The sequence below is a fragment of the Rhynchophorus ferrugineus genome, unplaced genomic scaffold, assembly GCF_030347505.1.
Source record: "Rhynchophorus ferrugineus isolate W39M unplaced genomic scaffold, kcgeb_rfMv2 rfM17, whole genome shotgun sequence".
Lineage (NCBI taxonomy): Eukaryota > Metazoa > Arthropoda > Insecta > Coleoptera > Curculionidae > Rhynchophorus > Rhynchophorus ferrugineus.
Window position 1 is genome coordinate 1,604,248 of NW_027472596.1, and position 6,933 is coordinate 1,611,180.

At 31.7% G+C, this 6,933-nt stretch overlaps 1 long non-coding RNA gene across 3 annotated transcripts; it reads right to left on the reverse strand.

Annotated features, from left to right (window-relative positions):
* Nucleotides 1-2,348: 2,348 nt before the first annotated feature.
* Nucleotides 2,349-4,741, reverse strand: LOC143205804 (uncharacterized). 3 transcript variants are annotated; one of them, XR_013007924.1, is made up of 4 exons: nucleotides 4,614-4,741; nucleotides 2,630-2,682; nucleotides 2,541-2,575; nucleotides 2,349-2,475 (listed from the first exon to the last, which is right to left on the reverse strand). It is a non-coding gene; the product is annotated as an uncharacterized LOC143205804 (long non-coding RNA). The 3 variants fall into 3 exon arrangements; XR_013007923.1 differs by having other exon boundaries at nucleotides 2,357-2,475; nucleotides 2,536-2,575; XR_013007922.1 differs by having other exon boundaries at nucleotides 2,471-2,575.
* Nucleotides 4,742-6,933: the final 2,192 nt, after the last annotated feature.

Here is a 6,933-nt window from a genome sequence, read left to right on the forward strand (position 1 = left end):
ATTTATTGACAACTTCTTTAGGGAGATCCATTTTGTTATTATTTTAAATGAACAATTTTGTAATTATATACAAAAATACAGGTGATACAAAAAATTGATTTAATGCCGAGTTTTCGGACACTGTCCCTGGAAAATCAATAATCAAATATTGGTATGTGAAGTTTAGACGTGGTGAAATGAGCTTCGAAGACGGTGAACGAAGTGGACGCTCAAAAGAGGCTGTTACCTATGAAACCATTAAAAAATCCACAAAATGATTTTGAGTGACCGTAAATTGAAAATGAATGAAATAGCAGACATTCTAAAGATATCAACTGAACGTGTACATCATATTGTTTATGAATATTTGGGTATGAGAAAGGTCTGTGCAAAATGTGTGCCACGCGAGTTCACTTTTCACCAAAGAAACTACGAGTTGATGATTCGGAGCAATGCTTGAAGATGACCAAGCATAATAAACCCGAATTTTTGCATCGATATGTGCCAATGGATGAAACATAGCTCCATAATTTCACTCCGAAGTCCAATTCACAGTCATCCGGGTGAATTGCACATGTTAAACCCGCTCCAAGGCGTTTGAAAACGCAACAGCGGCGGTTATGGCATCTGAATTTTGGGATAAGCATGGAATAATTTTCATTGACTACTTTGAAAAAGGAAGGACCATCAACAGCAACTATTACATAGCATTATTGCACGATTTGAAGGACGAAATCGCCGAAAAACGGCCGCATTTGAAGAAAAAGAAAGTGCTGCTTCACCAAGACAATGTACCGTGTCACAAGTCAGTGAAAACAATGGCAAAAATAAATGGTGTGGGCTTCGAGTTGCTTCCTCATCCACCGTATCCTCAAGATCTGGCCCCCAGCGACTATTTCCTGTTCTCAGATCTCAAAAGAATGCTCGCTGGGAAGAAATTTTCGTCGAATGAAGAGGTGATCGCCGAAAATAAAGTCTATTTTGAAGCAAAAGACAAATCGTACTGCAAAAAATGGTGTAGAAAAGTTGGAGGATCACTATAATCAGTGTATCACCCTGAAGAGAATTATGTAGAATAAAAAAAAACTAATTTTACCAAAAATATGTGTTTTACTAAGGTAGGCCGGGGACTTTTCAATTAACCTGTTATAGTTTCCGAGATATATTCTATGTCTACAATCGGGTTTCTTCCAAATCTTAAATACAAAATCCTCATCTGAATAGGTTCCCTGTAACATATAAGTATAGTTTATATATATCTTATATCTTTATAGTCACTTCCTCTTATAGTTTCAGAGATATATTCTGCGGTATGATATTTGTACTCAAAATAGTTAAAAAGTATGACGTTAGCATTTTCCATTAACTAGTAATTTTATGACTTTATTTATTATGTCGTTCGCAATATTGATTAAATCATTTACTCGATTATTATGAGGTTAAATATTTTATATGTGCGGCAATTCGATAAATTGTTGAAATAAATGTCTTTGCGCATATCTATTTGTACAACTCCAAGAAAATGATTTAAATGGTAAAGGTAAATGTTTATGACAACCTCAATTATTCACGGTTTCATTAAGTATTTGACGCTTCCATTGCACCGCAAAGATATTGTGTCTCTTCCATCTGCCACCGCATAATTCTTTTACATCTAATTTGTTCGCGATGAAGATATATACTGGATGGCTAACTAAAGACTCGACGAATAAGGGTTTACGAACATTACGACTATTCATTGTTATTTAACTAATTGTATCCAATAAATTTTCACGCCGTCATTGTTTATTGTTCGTCATTAATATGCCTGATAGTATTGTTTATTCAATTTTTGATGTGATTCATTCAGTGATGGAAACAATTGTTAATTGACAGTTATAGATATTCTAAGCAAACAGCCCTGTACAAAATTATCTTCACTGCTGAATTGTTTGCTTTGTAGAAACCTTTTGAATTACTTCTGAATAGAGAGTCGGGTCAATGGCTAATCTACATACAATCCTCCTGTGTAACAACTACGAAAAATATAGATATTTTAAAAAAGATATATCAGTCAATCCAAACCAAACCCAAATCACCCAAATCAGCTCAAAGATATCAATACAATATTTTAAAAAGTATGGATATATTTAATAAATCTTTAAAATTAAGTACTAACGTTAAAGCTGTATTAGGAAATAACTAAAAGGTTTTTTTATATCGTTTAAAAAATATATTTAATTATTTTAAAAAAATATCGGCTAACAAAAATATTGTTATATTAATATTTTTTGCCATCCCTACTTTGTACCGTCATACTTTTACTGTTGTTCCTAGAACTCCTAATTTAATTCAATTCATCAATTAATTCATTGATCAATAAAATAGAACACTATTTGGAACATTTGCCGACGATAAAATGATTATGACAAAAGACATATCTGTTTAGAACTGGATTCACTAATGGACTAGAGACTGGAAACTAACACTTAAGGCCTGATTCCTCAAGAAGAATATCTGAAACATATTATCATTCATATCAATTTTAGATTAAATTGCAAATAACTTTAAAATCACATAACTATTCTGGTTAGTCAGAAAATATTCCCAACTTGACCTAGGATCAAACAGATTGGTTTATCAGTGTATTATAAAGCCTATTTGGACTTACGGATTCCAAATACCGGGTTGCATTCAAGCACCAAACCAAATAGTAAGCCATAGCTGTAAAAACAAAGTTTTCTATTAATTATCATTGATTTTCAGTACGTAACCAACGAAGAAATGATCGAATGACGAAATAAACTGGATTTACAATGTTATCCAAGATTTATATATAGTCTATAAATTAGTAGTGAACGCACGTCATCAAGATGTATAATGTATTGCCTATTAAACTTTATAAATTCGTATTAATATTTTATTCTAGTGAAAAAGAGATACAATGCTGTCCTATAGGTTCTAACATGTAACTAAATCAGCCTGCAAATGTCGCCCGGTTGTCAAATGTCTGCAATATTTTTCAAAACATTACTGTTAATAAAAGGTTATAATCCGGTAAACGTTCTTTTGGCGCTTTGGTGGTTTCAATAAATTTCAGATCGCTGCTTATATTTGTGATTACTCTGGCTGAAAATGCCGAAGCCAATAAATAGTCAGTCAAAAACATTTAACGTCTAAACAGAACGAGGGAACAGCGGTCAATTCTTGCCAGTAAAGTGTATTAGAGATATAAGTATTGTTACTCTTAAATTTTAAGGTGCTGGGTTTTTTAGTGGACATGTTTTATTGTGTTGCAGCTACACTGGATATTAGTGTGGGCACTGTGACTAAAATTTCTCAAAAACAAAAAAAAACAGTATAATTTTGGATTCACCTAAAAGAAAGTATCTACATACCTTGATTTTAGTTCTGCTTGGGATCACATTTATCAAATGTATAAAAACAGTAAGTACTTTTTAATACAAATATAATTTAAAACAGTTATTTCAGAGATAACAGTTAGTATGGAAAGTATCCATAGAGAACTTAGGGATATGCAGCTCACAGCACAAAATAACAATTGATTATGATTTGACATTTGATAAAACATTTGATATCTATCTAAATAAACTATTAATAACTAAATATTCTATTAATCAGTGTTATAAGAAGTCAAAAAATTATATGCAGATTGGATTGATTCGAAGAATTTTTAGCTATGGAATTTCTGTGTTGCTAGATTGAATACAGGTCATAGTAAATTTTAATGTTTTAATAGTGTTATTATCTCCAATATTTTACTAAAATATAAATGTATAAGGTTATTGTAACCATTTATTACAAAAATTAGCATTTCTAGTCCTATCTAGTCATAATATAACGTAAAAAGTAGATATAATCTCACTAAGGGTAAAAACATAAACGTTATCTAGAATCTTGAAATTCTGTTTACGGTACTGACCCAACAATAGCCAATGTTCGCCAGTTAACACGACCGTTTTTTGCCCAATTGAATTTATTCATGCACAACATGTCATAGTAGCAGCGTACCGGATCAATAACGTACCAATAACGTACTGACTGCTGGTACAATAACTATAAAAAAACTGTTACTCACGAACTTCAAAAAATTTGACCTCATTTAGAACGACATACTCATATCGAATATATGTATAAAAACAATTGTACAAGTTTAAGTATTAAATTTTAAATATAGTTGTGTTACCTAATATATTTGGTAACATCTAAAAATGTACCGAATGTTATAAAGCGTCCTGAATAGTAGGCATGGTATTTAAAATTTTTTTTTTAATTTAAACCCAAAAATAAAAAACGTCAAAACAAACAAAAACACTCTAATATTTAGAAAACTCAAGCGTGTTTTTGCATATATTAGAATAAATGTCAAAATATATAATTTTATGGACAAAATATATTAATAGTAGGCGTTGAAGTTGAAATTAGATAATCTATAATCGACATAATGTTCTTAGAATCATAGATAGAGTTGATTCTATGAATTTTAGGTTTTGTTTAACTCTAGTAATGTTACTTATCGATATTAATATTTAAATAAATATTTTGTGTAATACTTATTTTTATTTTAAATTTATCTTATTGTTAAGACAAGTGCATTTATTTTAATTTAAAATAAACATAAAACAATAACAAACCGTTCTGAAAAACTTGAGTTAAATCACTTGTCTCCTACTGTTTGATGGGGAAATTTGTCACCAAAAAAATCCACCTTATGCTTTAAAATCGATCTGTTTACTTAAAAAACACGCAACTTACATACACGTCAATATACAATCAAATATTTAATGAAAATATCAACCTTAAAAATCACGGCACACTGCATTTTATTTCCTATCGGGAACAACATTATTTACAACTAACGTATTTAAAATAAAGGAAAATGTTTGAAAAATTATTGTATCTTATTACGAATGGGTTCAAAGAGTTCAACGAGTCATTATGACGTACACATTGTATGCATTATAATCGTGCATAAATATATTTAAATAAATTGTTGCTTGAAGTAACGTTATGTCAAATATTATTAGCGTTGCTATTTTGGCTTTTATTGATACTATATTAAAATATGCATCATTACATATAAATTAATAGTTAAAGCCAAATCAGTTAATTAAACAGCACTGTTTATGATTTTTTTTCAATATAACTAGTAAAAATTCTTTTAAATTGTCATTAAGTAAAAGACATTAAGAAATCATTGCCAGTTGACTTAGTAGTAACTGTACCGCTAAAAGCTTTGGGAACGGCAAACTAAGAAATAAATTGAAAACTTAGAGAGACAAATTGATGATAGTGATTCCTGGCATAAAAAGTCATTGGTTAAACTCGTTTGGCTATCAATAGCATTTGCATGTCCAATTTAAGCAACAGGTGGGGCAAATGCCGGGCTATCATTTTGATTGCGCGCTATCTTGGTTATGTGACGTTTATCTCAGTTTCGCTTTAACCATTGTGTTGTGTAGATGTCCGCCATTGTGTACGCCACAAGAACGAGCAGAAATAGAGACAATATTTATTGAAAATAATCGTTCCATTATTGCCACTCTGCGGAAATTGCGTCAAAAGTATCTTAATGGATTAGTGCCTCACAAAACCACAATTTATCGTTTACATGCGAATTTTCGACAGTACGGTGCGACAGCAGACAGGCCTAGTTCTAGTAGACATCTCGTAACGCTAAAAATGTGGCTCTGGTGCGCGATAGCGTTGCAGAGTCTCCAGAAGCATCAATTTGAAGACGTCGTTCCCAGTTACACATAGCTTGTCACAGTTTAAGGCGAATTTTGAAAACTGATTTGAAAATGTTTCCATACAAATACAATTAGTCCTAAAATTGCTACCCAGGGATCCTGATCAACGAGTTGAGTACAGTAATGCAATCCTAAGTGGTTTAATCCTGTCTGGTTTAATTGAAAAATGTTCATTTACACTGATAATGAGCGATGAAGCTCATTTTCTTCTTAGTGGCTACGTCAATAAACAGTCGGTTTTGGGGAACATAGAATCTTGAATTAATTCAAGAAATATCATTACATCCACTAAAAATAACAGTTTGGTGTGGTATTCATGCTGGAGACATTATTGGTCCCTATTTTTTTGAAAATGACCAACGTATTACCGTTACTGTTACTGCTGAACGGTACCAAGACATTATTCGAAATTTTATTGTGCCTGAAATGGAAGAGCAAGGACTAGAAGAGATGTGGTTTCAGCAAGATGGGGCTATAGCATACACAGCTCGTTCAACAATTCAATTATTATTCAATTAATGACGTATTTCCATCAAGACTAATTTCGCGAAGTGGCGTTTTAGCATAGCCTGCCCGAACTCCGGATTTAATAGCAGTAGACTTTTTCTTATGGGTTTTTTTAAATCAAAACGTTTTTTTTTTTTTGAATAAGCCCCAAACGATTCATTATTTCAGTTAATATTATAATGTGGCTGATACACGTATTTTTAGGCGTTTTTAATTTTTCATGGTTGCCACATACGCTATACAATAAATTGCACTACTACTGAGATAAGTCTGAGATAAGTTAAAGCACCTAAAGTGTATATAGACTAAATTACACAACTACTATCCATGTGCTAACCATAAAAATTCACGGATCTGATGTTTTTATATCTCCTGGTATTTATTTCCAGTATATCCCCTGGCATCATACGAGATAGGGGAGGTTTTTGGCAATTAAATCAAATTATAATCTATTAATAAGCATATTTTTTAGGTGTTTTTCTTTTAATGATGGATTTTGAACGCGAGGGACAAGACATAACAACATCAGATATGATAGTATTGGAAGAGGATAGTGATATTAAACACTTTTTCAACAATACAACAGTTTTTGTCAGTGGTGTAACAGTATTTTTGGGAAAATTGGCTTTGGAAAAACTCCTGTACATATGCGAGGATGTAAAAATATTTGTTTCGATTCGTAAGAAAAATGGAATGA